Source organism: Poecilia latipinna, unplaced genomic scaffold, assembly GCF_001443285.1.
Source record: "Poecilia latipinna isolate Pla-1442-1.1 unplaced genomic scaffold, P_latipinna-1.0 Scaffold228, whole genome shotgun sequence".
NCBI lineage: Eukaryota > Metazoa > Chordata > Actinopteri > Cyprinodontiformes > Poeciliidae > Poecilia > Poecilia latipinna.
In genome coordinates, this window is record NW_015112844.1 from 406020 (window position 1) to 419323 (window position 13304).

The following is a 13304-nucleotide window of genomic DNA, read 5'->3' on the forward strand; positions in this document are numbered from 1 at the left end:
AGAAAATGTTTGGAAACCACTGGGGGGCCCAGGAGAAAAGGTTTGGGAAGCACTGCAGTAGACGATGAATTTAGTTTAAAGCTTTTAGACACATCTTTGTGAATATTTCCTGTTTTTCTGAAATTGCTTCCATCTCTAGTATATATGATGTGCTCTTTTAAGAAATGCCCCAAGTTACATGCAGTAGATCTACACGAGCCAAAGCCACATATTTCTAAGATAATAGTCGATAAAAATACAGCAAAAAAGCTTTGAAATGAGTGAAGGAAAAGCTCATAAAATAACAGGATATGGACAACAATATCCTCTCAACAAAATGAAAATAAAAGATATTTGCTCGAAAGTCATCCTGACACCTGTTCAGTCTTCTCTGAGGGCACCAATGAACTGCAGTGACTCCATTTTGTCTGGCTGAAAGGAGATACATTTGGCTCCTTTGTAAGGAAGCCCTTCAGTGCAGGGACAGAAGAAAGAGCGAGCAGCTGCATCGCCTCACACGACGCCCGCCTCTCCCAACCCACAGATCACACCGAATACATCGCCACAAAGGATGTCAATTTGTGATTGCACATAACGCAGCTTCACATTCAGAGAGGCCTGGCCCATGCCACTCATTGCTCCTCTTTAGAAACCTTCGGTCCCTGCTGCACCAGTTAGATTGAGGAGGTATCTGGGGTACCTTTGGATTGGAAAAATAATTGGTTTCCGTAAATGGAAAGATGGAAGTGTGCGATCAGCCAAGTTTGGAAAGCAGAGTTTGCGTGCTTATCATACTGCACAGCTGCACACTCCGAGCTCTTTCCTGTTTTATGGTGCTTGGTGAGAAAAGGGACTTTATTTCTCAAGAAGCAGATTGCATTGTCGAATACAGACTCGAAAATATTATTTTCTTATTTGAGGGGTCTTTGTTTACCTTTGGACCATAAAAGCTTGTGCCTTTCATACAGAGATCCCATAGTAACAATGTGTAGCTGCTGATAGGCCACATTAAATTATATTAAAATCAGTAAATGATGAATACTAGAGTCAGTCTAGAGTCTCTCTATTCTTCCTTCAGTTCTTTAAAAGAAGCAAAGAAATAATTTACTTTTCTCAGATCATCATAGAATATATTTAGAATAAATCACTGCACGTTGTATTCTGTTAAGTAGTTTAAATGAAATAGAAAAACAGCAACATAAACAAAGATTCTCGACCCGTCCAATGTTTATCCATCTCTATGGGTTACAAAATGTGTGTCAGTGCCAAAAACTCTTGAGTTTGGAGGGGAACAAAGTAGGGAGCTCCTTAAAGTACCAAACTACCATCAGTTTCCAGCACCAGAACATAAAATTAGAAAACAGAGAGCCTACTTTGTGTTTTGCATTTGAGGTTTTGATTTACTCAAAGAACCAAATTAGACTTGGTTGATTCTTGCATAAAAATATAATACATATAAAATGACAAATTGGATATTTTAAGTGGTATTTTCAAGAATTCAAACAAGAATTACACTTCAGTGTCAGAAACTGTTGACATTTATAAGACTTGGGGCTCCATTGACAGAGGACAAGAAGTTGTTTCAGCAAAGAGGCAAAGAAGGGCAGATTTAAGGACTTTGAAGGAAAGCAGCTAAATGAGGTGAAAGGTCAGATGCAGTGTGTTCATGAACACTCATACCCACAGCTTGAGAGGGCTAATGTGTACTAACAAGAGATAAAAACTAGTATAAAAATGTCTGGCCAAGGGACAAATCTCTTGACTGTTACTACATTAGGCAGATTTAGTTTTAACATGAGATCACCTCCCTGAGGCATAGTGTCTGCCATCTGGTAATACGCCATAGTCCTAAAAATAAAAATAAAAAAATCATCAGAGCACCACGCAGCTGAGAAATGCGTCACTTTTAAAATGTGTATTTGAGAACGAGGAGCACCGTGCTGAGGAATTTACCACGAGGGTGAGTGTATGAATCTTGTCATTGCTGGCCCTAAACTCCTGCAGCACGGTGAGCATATTAACGTCCCCATCGTTCACTTTTTTTTCTTTTCTTATTTTCCCCTCACCATCAGTAGTGGATGACAAAAGATGACCGAGGGATTGCCCCCCTGTCGGACGAATGGCAGGATGGCATCACTCTGTGGGCTATCCACCGGCAAACTGCTGCCACTGGAGAATCGGACATAAACAAATCTGCGCCCGCTGCTCCAATTTACTGAGCTTGCTCATCTCCCAGAGTGTGTAGTCATCTCAGAGGGAGGGGGATGGAGCACCACTTGCTGTACGAGGACGCATGGGGTCAAGGGTAAGAAGACATCTAATTCCAATCACCTATCACCTTAATTTGTTATTTTACTAAAGTGGTTATCCATCAGACAGGTGACCAACAGAGTAAGGGCATTGCTGCATAATTCAGACCATTAGGTGGTAATGCTGTATGATCTGCTTTACATAAGTCTGCCACTGTTATACTAAATACCCAACTCTAGTGATTTAATGAGAAAAGAGACAAACCAGGATGTAATATACCTGCGCTGCGGTGGGCTTTGGCTTTTTAACATAAGCTTCAAACGCTCCTTTGGGGAGCTTGAGAATTACTACGTTTTAAAAATAAAATCTGGGAAAAGGAGTGATGGGAAGTGGGGGCTCTTTGTAAGATTTAAATGCCGCACTTCGTTCTCTGCGACACACCATTGGTAATTTATTGCCCCAGCCATTACGGTTATTAGAAAACTCACTCAGGAAGACAAATGGCAGCCTGGCTGGTCGTTGGTCTTCCATCAGGGCTGACAGGGGAGACGTGGCACTCTTTGCTATTGACATTTCCAAACCTAAAGCCAAGCTCTTCTAGATGTATTGCGATTCAAAACCCATCTAATGAGCTAAATCACCCATACCCTCAGCATACAGCCTATTTTTATCTGCTTTATCAAAAGATGAGTAACCTGGTCAGCAACAGACCACAGCCGTAAGAGACAGCTATTTCATACAGAGATTTGGCTCTCTGCAGACTGATAGATTAAAATGAATCCTGCCATAAATACTTTCTATCACAAAGGGCCATTAAGAGAGAATGTTAGGAGAGTCTAAATGGAGGCTATTACTTTTGTATGACTTAAGGAGGAAAGGAAGTAAAGAGGGAGGAGATTTGAAACAAAAGTCCTGTGTGCCAATGTATTTTTTCAAATATAACATTTCTGAGGCCCATGAGTCATATTTCTCTCAGTGGCGCAGAAAGAATGACAAATGAATCCAGTTGTTTTGTAGCGATTCAATGTGAAAGGTGACATGGCTATCAGTGGCGGCTTTGGCCCCACAAAGACACCATGGACAAAATAAGCGCTTCAAAACAAAGAAAACACTGAAAGGTTTTTCAAAAAAGCTTCAGGTCATTTTAAACCAACCAATCTGCAGTTTTGATTGATTTGTAACTGAAGTTTAAGGTTACTGAAAGGAGCCATCTGCAACTGGACATTTCATACCAGTTATGTAACAATATGTACCCGTACTGGAGACATTTTGTTCCCGCTGTGACAGGTGATGATTTATAAAAATGTCTATGACATTTGTAGGAGTTACACAACTCTTACAAATGATAGCTATTGGCAGGAAGTCCTTCAGAGTTATTATGGTTTGGTCCAGAGTTACAGTCCCTCACATTTAGGTACAGACATCAGACTAATAGTTGTTACTTTAGTATTATTTTTATAATTCAACAAGCACTTAAACAGATTAAAATATGTGGGATTTGAACTATTAAAACCATACATACAGAGTGACATATTCCAGTTATTCCTGATAATTGTTGTAATTAAACTCAATTTTGTTATTCAAAAATGTTGATGTTACATTAGATCATAAAAAAAGACAGAAAAGTGTAAAGTTATGTCCATGTACTGTACAGATTTAGCTAAAAACTACATGTAAGAATCTGTTGTATCAACTAAGACATTCAGAAAACCTTCAAAACAATTAAATAATTACATCAAAAGTTACAAATTGTTTGATTCCCAAATAGGTCAGTGTGTATGTGAGAAATGATCAATGGCAGGCATTGGGTTGGGTTGCTAGGTACTTGTGACTTGTGATGTCATCATCAGCAGGTTTTTGAAGTGACTCGTTTCCAGACACCATAAACCAATAACCTATCACCAAAAAACAGCTGCATAGTTTTTTTTAGCACTTAGACTATTTGTAGAGGCAGTAGAAACTCAAATGGAAAAACATTTCTATGTCTAAAAACTGAATTTCACATAACTATTTTAAAGGTACTCTTTACAGGTGGTCTTACGTATTTGCAGATTACCGTAGGCTTGCTGTACTAAAGCAAATACATTTTTTGATGATATTCTAACTTACTGAGATGTGACTCAGTAACATACAAAAAATTAGTTAGATTTTTTTTTTTTGTCGGCCGAATATAAAAGAGCCAACAGAAAATTTTTCATTTCACATAAATAAACATAACACTGGATCTTTACTGGTCACAAACACAAAATGACTTCATTGTCTTCTTCATGAGGTCGGAGAAAACAAAGTTAGGACTACGTGTTGTGATTCGTGCGCTCTCGCTGCGAGTCCCTTATTGGTGATATGTATTGGTTTAGTGAAGGCCAGGGTTCAGGGCAGACGGAGGTTAACTGCCATTCGCTGACAGCCCAGATGAGAAAGTGATGTGCACAGTGGGAGGTCACTGTGTCAGTCCGCCAGCTAACACAGGCTCATTGGGAACTCGGCACGCTCCATTTAACTTCACAGGGCGTCCACTTCATACATGTTTCTCTCACACACACACACACACACACACACCAAGGCCGTTGGTCCTGCAGCCTCTCCTGTGTGGCCTTGTAATGCTCCTTGCCTCCCGTAGTCTTTCTGCGAAGCTAAAGTCATTCTGCCTCATTAGGGTAATTGAGACAGGCTCTCTAGAGACTGAAGAGCAGCTAACTGCTGCCCACTCTCACTTTAGAAGACCACTTAATCAACCTCTTACATATGTGTCCTTTATGCGTTTTCTGTCTAATAACTCCAGTCTTCCCTCTTGTCACACCTTTCATTCACTTCTGTTTTTTTTTTTTTTTTGCCTTGCTTTGGTTCTTTTCAAGTCACAGCACAGTGAGGCGTCAGCTAATTGTCAATGAGAAAATGATCTCAGGAATTTTCATTTCCAGACTGAAGTCCCCTGATGTAGAGAAACCCTCTGGTCCGAGGCAGCGTGAACGGGTGACAGCATCGGGGGGGGAAAAAAATGCTGATGTGTGAAGGTTGGAAAGGAAAAAAGGAGGGGCTCACAATGAGCGAGAGAGAGGAGGAAAATTCACCACCTCAGCGATTCTGGGGGCCACGCCGCTCGGCGCTGACAAAGACACCCAGATTGCGGCCAGAGGTTGTCTGAGCGAGGCGAGGTGTGCCAGAGCACCCATCATGTAACAAGTCAGATTTAGCAATACTGCTGGGTCAGGTCAAACACAGATTGAAGCTGGAGTCACAGCGGATTCCACGCTGCTTGCCTGCTCTATCACTCATCCATCCGAGCTTAAATTACTGGAGCGTCCTTCTTGCATTCAGAAATACAGACTAGTTTCTCTGAGAGGATGTCTTGGATACCTAGACGTACACAAATCCACACAAAATCAACATGAAAAAGATGTTAAAATAAGCTTCCTAATACAGCTAATGGTGTCCTATCCTCAAGAAGCTTCTGACTTAATCATGATTTCTGCATTTTATGGAGAAGTATTACGATGACTTGGCAGAAAAAAAGCAGTGTATTTTCTTTTTCTTTTCTCTGACAAAATAAAGTTGAATTATGACAAATAAATCAGAAAAACAGAGGAGCAAAAGCTGTGGTGTTCTTTCCAAGTATGTTTGGTATGTGTCTGGAATCAGAGTCACATATGTGATGACTAAGAGTGTTTGTTTGTCAAACAGAAAAACAATCCCATTAAATCCTGTTCTATTGTATAAAGTTACTTCCTCATTAAAAAAGACATGTTGATTAGGTTTAATGGTGACACTTTAATTTTGACATTCCTTTAGTCTCATTTAAACATTAATCTTAAAATGGATAAACAGAAAGAAATACTTGATCCTCAATCTTTGTTTCTTTAACTCTCTGCTTGTATTTACATATATAAGCACATAATTATTACCTAATTGTAAATTTCTTCTGGCCTTGCTTTTTTTTTTTCCCCCCCTTTAATGTTTCAGAGCCAATTTTATTGCCGGAAAAAGATAACCTTAGAAAATACGAACATGAGTTTTTAATTCTGATTTTACTTTTGGAGGGAACTAGATATCAAATCTGAAAGATAGTAGCCTCCAAAATCCAATAACCGGTTTTACCATTTGTGGAGGCAACATCCGCCTTAAAATGCTTGTAATAATTAACTGTGAGCTTTTTTTTATACTTCACTAGGAATGAAATTAGAACCACTTATTTTAGCAGAATTGTTTGATTTTATCTCTCATCTCATTTAGATGTAAGTCCTTACTTTGACTAGGCCACTCCATTACTATGAGAAATTGTTCTGATTCTTCGAGCACCAAAGCCACCTTACGCTACTGCCGGCATGTTTAACCTTGATTATGTTCTTTTTTTGTCTGAAGGCCTTAGAAACAGTTTTTTAATTCTTAAAAGTCTTTAGGTTCAGGCACAATGTGTTGCATTTTGAGATATTTTATCCTACTTCATGTTGTCTGACAGGTTCTAAAAGTCAGGTGGTAGAAAGATCTGGGTGTTGCTAATAACATAGTTATAACACCACAGTTATTTCATGACTTAGCAATAGGGTGATGACTTTTTTACAAGATGAAGTTTGGTCAGGATGGTTTTCATTCCCTTTTCTTTCCCTACTTTTTCTCAGCTCTGTATCCACCAAACACAAAACAGAAAAGGTCTCTCTGTTTAATCATCCGATATTTCAGTCTCTCTTTCTTCCTTTTTTATCATGAATCTCGTTTTATTTTCATCTTTCTTATTTTTGCCGCCCCACTTATCCACCTTCCTCCCTTCCTCGACTCTTATCAGCGACAGGCTGGAAGCAGAAGCAAGATAAGGAAATGTCCCGGCCAATACGAGCGGCTCTGGTCGAACACCCAGCCAGATTAATCATTGACACGTCCATCAGTTAACAAAGCCTAATGTGCCACTCAAACGGGAAAAGGGGAATGGAAACAATGGTGTAGATTTCTTCTCATCAAGCTTTAGCAGCTCCTGTAAAAGCGAGGTGGCACATATACCGCTTCATATTGCTTGTCACTTTAGGTGCTGAAGGACAGATTAATGAATTACAGCTGCCGCTCCACAAGTCATTTCCTTACACTCACATCACTCAGACAGATGCCCAGTCCACATTTACAAACATAGATGGACGATAAATTGGGCCTGCTTAATAACTCTGTAAAATAGAGCCTTTAATAACACTAAAAACCACTGCAGCACAACGGATTATGTTGCTAGAGGCTGTGTTTATACAAGGGATAATTCAGTATTTACATGCTGTTATTTCTCTGTAAAACAAAAACCAGATTGGGTTTTTTACTTACAGTGACACTGAATTATTTCTGAGCATAACATAGTCAGAAGCTGCATAAAGTTTTGAAGATGTAGCACTTTGTACTCTTATGTTTGTACTCAATGAATGTCATTTTTAACTGTTCTTTGTTCCAGCCTGGAATGGTTAAACAAATAAATGAATCTGCAACAAATTGTAAAAATATTACCCGCATATGTTGCAGAACTGATTTAGAAATTTGTGCCGATGATGAGTGGGTGAAAACTTCTGCTTTAAACCGTCTATGAAGCTTGAAGATGTGCAAAGTGGCGTCCTAGTTAGACTTTCTTCTTCAAGCAAGAAAACAACTGGGAGTTCTCCAGTTTCTACAATATCTATGTTATAGGAAACACAAGAATATTGAGCATAAATTAATCACAAGCATCCCCTACATGTGTTGATGAAGCAGTAAGAAAAATAACTGCACTAAAGATTGTGTCACTTTGGTCCACAAAGTTTTTCGTTTTTCTCCCAGACAGCTCCCGCTGGCTCAATTAACTATTGATCAGAATTGTGGAACCGAGTGTTAATAATTAACAAAAGCAGAGATAGCATCTGCAGCCCAGCAAACAACTTCAATACAGAGGCATCTATGTTTCTGATCGATAGGCTGCGGACGGCATGTGCAGCAGCCACCAAGAGGACCTCTTCAAGGTGGCCATGGAAACAGAGAAAGTCACATTTTATCAGACGTTGCAGCTGTGTCAGCAAATAACAGCTAAGAAATAATCAGATGTTTGTCTTATTGTAGATACCAGTGTGTGGAAAACTGTCTCTCTTTGACGTTTGAGTTATTATTAATCATCCAGCGTCTAGAAAAAGTGAAATATGAAGTAAAGTATTGTGAGAAAAATATCCCCATCCCAGATTCCTTCTGTGACAATTTTATTTATAAGGAGAAAAGAAAATATCCAAACTACTAAATATCAACCTAAATATCATCAAATGACTGCAAACACTGGCAACGAGTCGTTTACGTCACTGTGGACCAATTTTACTCAATTATTCTTTGCAGAATTACTTAATTCTTTCACATTGAAGGCTTTTCAAGACCAGAACTTGACTTATATTTGAGATGTTTCTATAACTCTAAAGATGAACTTGCAGATGTGCTTTAGATCATTATCCTACAGCACAACCCAAGTGTGATTCAGCCTTTGGTCACAAACTGATGTTCTCCGGTAGGAGAGAAGGTCATGATGTGTTGTTTTCTGTTATTATTTAGTCTACTTTACTCACATTCTCAGTAAATCCAGGAGGATTTCTAAAGTCCTTACACTGGTTCCCTGTAACTCAGCAAATAGATATTTCCGTTAGTTCATAAATAACTAAAAGATTTAGCACCAAAATACATTAAACCCCAACTACAACATTTGCAAATAGTTTAAATCCACTAATTTGGGTTTCCCTCTAAGAATGCTTGACTGCAAATTGTAAAGGTTCAAACACCAAATATATATTATACAGTGGAAACCATTTTAGCTCTGCTGCAGAAGCTAGCATCTATACAGTCTTACAGCTTTTGGGGAAGCAGCCAATCAACACCAAGGACAACAAATGGTGTTCCTTTATTGGCTGATTTGTATCAAATAGATATTTCAGCCTCCCAAGATTTATTTTCTTTCTAACATCTTAGACATGGTCTATGAAAAAAATTGTGAGTAGGCAGATTTGGAGTTGTTTCACAGAAAAGTCCTTGAATGCTCAGATAAGTTGTTGTTTTTAAGTGTGCTGTACCAATGCAGAGTTATCAAATAAATGTGTGTCTGTGTTTAAAAAAGAAACCTTATAAGTCCGTTCAGCACTATTTCTCTGTATTGGATCAGTATCTGCCGATGGAAAACCCCAGATAACTACATCAATATCGGAGGTGAATAAAGTGGATCAGTGCATCGCTAATCTTTACTCAGGTTATCTTTTCCTGATATGTTCTGAATCATTTAATTGTGAAAAAGCAAACACAACTCGGAGAGCAGAAATACTCTGACTGTGGCCATCAAAGTCCATGTAAGTAAAGATGTAGAAAACAGTGGATAGAATAGCAAGGAGGACCTGAGGGAAGTGCTGAATGGTACTGTGAGGGGATTTGAAATAGCGCCTCCAGGTAGCCCTATTTGAATATGAATGTCTGCCTTGATCCACATCAAGGGCATTGACAGGGGCACCTCTATCTACATGTACCTCCGCTGGATGTAGTCATGTCTGTGTATCTGCAAGTGTGCACAGTGCATTGCTCTGTGCAGTCATCATCCAGCGCATTATTCCAAGGTACTTTGTACAGCACATTAATCACAGGGACCCTTGAGCACATCCAAGGATCCAAATATCCCGACCTTGAGGTTACAAGAAAGACATTAGTCCTGATCCATTCAAAGTATTGGAGACAGGGAGGGAAGCAGAGGGAGGAGACAGAAAAGCTTTCAAGGTAATGAAATTCTGCCATAATTTAAAGGAAAAGACTTGTGGGGACAAGCCTGGGCCGGAGTAAGACGGGGGAAAAAAATTAAATTGGATTTTTTTTTCTCCTTTATTTTAAATTAAGCTTAAGTGCATGTTGGGGGTAGTTTTTCTTTCTCGTTTTTTTTTCTAACAAAAGCATGATAACAGCATTAACTTTGAGAATGAATCGAATCATTTCCAAACCAATTAACCTTTGACAGAGTGAATGACTGGACAAGAATGAGAATGGGTTATAGTGGAGGGGGGAGATGAAGAAGGGCGGAGGAGAGCAGACAAAATCTCATAAAAAAAGCCTTTTACAGACCAACACACACGACCCATCAGTTGCTTTGTTGGTTGAACACAAAGCACATCTGCTTTACAAACATTCCTCAACATCTGGAAAACAAGAAACGGAGAATTAAAGAATCTTCCCTCTGCATTTCCAACCGAGCCTGACTGATAGTAGGAAGGGTCTGCAGTTAACCCCACTTATTATTTATGCTCTCGCTCCTTTTCCCCTATCTATTTCTATCCCTCGCCCACTGGCTCACACACAGCTGCAGCCGGTCCATTAAGTTAATTAAAGGCTCCATTTTGAGCTGCAGCCCACTAGCAAATACGAGTGCCAATCAATAGATCTCTGGCTTATTTTCCGAGAGGGCAGGGTGAAAGCATCGTTGCTGCATTCGGGGACCTGATTTGTAGCCTTGGCAGTCACACCATGTTCTTCTTTGTCTTGTCCTCTGTCTCTGTCTAGTTTGGTAGTCACCCTCCACTCTCCACCATCTCCTTCACCCTTCCCACTGTGATGTCATCTATCAATTCACGCTTCCCTCTTTACCCCCCAACCACCCTGGGCTTTCCCCCCATCTGTCAGAACGCAGTCACGGTCCCGTGTTTCTCTACGAGAGCATGCATGCATTTATTTTAGGCGCCATCTGCATGGAGGTGCCAGATGTGAGGGGCAGCAGCTGGGGATGGAGATGAAGGAGACTCAGGCAGAGCTGAGATCAACAGGGTGTCGAGAGGTTGAGATGAGAACGAACCAAGAGATGGAGGGAAGAAGTGGTTAACGGTAACTGATCAGCGATTTAAAGGTCACAATACACACACTCTGAAAAGTGTGTTTGAGCTGTAGTTCATGTTATGGACTTATCTACATTAATCTCACTTAATTCTTTTGGTTTTGTGATGACAACTTACTTCTTTGTGTTGAATTAACTTAAAAGTTAACAATGTTTAACTTAAAGGAACTTTTCAGTTCAATGTGACGTTCGTATTCTACATCTGATGTCAAGCTTCACCAGGGACAGATCCTGGTGGCTCAGGGCAGAGCACCACTCACATAACGAGGCCCTAGTCCTCAACATGGACGTCGCAGGTTCAATTCCCAGCCTGATGACCTTTGCTGCGTGTTTTCCTCGTCTTTCATTACCTACTTTCCTGTCTAACTACTCTCAAATAAAGGCTCCCTGAGCAAAAAAAAAAAAAGATAGTTTATTTCAATATAAACTAAATGATTTGAGTAAGACTAACTGTAAATTAAATTGGGTAAACTTAATTGAAGCAATTCAGTTAGGTTGGTTCACCTACTTTCTTTTTCTAAACACAAAATCTTATTTATTTTTGTTCTATTTTCTATATGAGTCAGAATAAGAACTAAGACAAATCTAACTTACAAGTAAGTTTTCAAAAGATATGGGAGTTTGTTTCAAATTATTCTTGAATATTGATTTAAAAAGTTTTAGTTTCACTGGCAGATTTTTTTCACTTAAGACATGGAAAAATTGTTTTAAGCGAAATAATCTGCCAGTGGAACTAGAAAATTTTATTAATATTCAAGCTAACATGCTACATATTATAGCATGCTAGTTTCCCTCTTTGAGTTAAAACTTACTAGGACTTGAGTGTCAGATCATGAGTTCAAGTCAAGTTTGAAGTTTTTTATTTTGCAGCTCAAACTGATGTAATATTTTGTGTTGACTTGGATGTATATTTTGATGGCTGATAAAAATGTGTTGCTACCATGTCTTTGTCTTAACGTAATTTATCAGAAGCTATTTCCCTTTCAAAGAATTAAAACAAAGTGCTTCTTGTAGGCAACAATGTCACCAATCCATGCCTTCGATTCTGAAAATCAGACCTTGGTCAGTCACGATCAGACTAAAGGCAGAATTAAAGAAGTAAATCGTTTAACATTGATTTCCTCTGAAAATCATCCTCAAAAATAGACGTGCTGTTCTCCACAAAATCCATTTTTTCCTATTGTCTCATGCTAGAGAAGGAGAGGAAGGCCCACAGGCTAAACAACCATCATCAGCCTCATGTGGCGTTCATGTGCTATGAATAATGGCTCGGGGTGGCAGGCGGTGGAGCAGTTCAAGATCCACAGACTAGCGCTCTCCGCTGTATACCTGGTCTCCAGCAGTCCCTTCATTCCTGCAGTCACACCAGCAGCCTGGAAGTGGCGCCGCTCATCGGGCTTCCTCTCAGCAGTAATTCACCAATTCTCTCCCTCCAGGGAGGCAGCCTCTGCATGTCTTGATGGTTAGCCAGCGTTGTTTGTTGGAGGCTGTTTCTTCCTCCTCCCTCATCAGCTCCCCTTTTCTCTTCTCATCTCTCATTTTCAGTGAGGATGCCTGCTGCTTTTTTCCACTTCTCTAATCTAAGCTCCCTCTCTCCCTCTTTTGTTTTCTCAGAGAAAGCCCAAAGGGGATTGTTCATATTCTCCCCTCTTATTGTTTTTCATCTTTTTTCCTTATGACACAGAACTATCCCCCCTGAGTATCCAGCTTTCTGTCGGGGAGTTTAGAAAACGCATAGTTAACCCCATTTTATTCTATCTGTTCAAAGGTTTCACCACAAAGCTCCACTGCTCACAGATGAGGAGAAGGTATGCACTCAACAGAATTAAAGAGTGGGTCATTTTCTGGAGCAAATCAGTGGAAAGGAACCACACTTGCAGAACTGAGTCTGCCAAACAGCTGCTGTAAACGTGCAAAACAAAACAGTTCTGCTTTAAACAGGAAGAAGTTCTAAGATTATTTTAGCTCAACATAGTGGTACACTTTTATGTGATTGTCCAAAGGCAGTCCAGTATTTTGTTCCTTTTCTTCTTAAGAACACAAAACCTTACTGCAAAAACACAAAATTAGACCAAATATCTTTGGTCCTGTTTCTAGTGCAAATATCTTAATACACTCAAAACAGGACAAAACTAACTTACAAGCAACCTTTCGTCAATATATAGGAGTTTAGGTAAATAATTTAAAACTGCCTTGTCATTATCCAATGGAACAAGTACTTCTTTCCCAATTTTAAGGAATT

The 13304-nt window shown here is 39.5% G+C and overlaps 1 long non-coding RNA gene across 1 annotated transcript; it reads right to left on the reverse strand.

The window, feature by feature from the left end:
* Window positions 1-2306: 2306 nt before the first annotated feature.
* On the reverse strand, window positions 2307-11345 carry LOC106947188 (uncharacterized). The gene is made up of 3 exons (XR_001424935.1): window positions 11087-11345; window positions 8306-8312; window positions 2307-2317 (listed from the first exon to the last, which is right to left on the reverse strand). It is a non-coding gene; the product is annotated as an uncharacterized LOC106947188 (long non-coding RNA).
* Between the last annotated feature and the right edge of the window lie 1959 nt (window positions 11346-13304).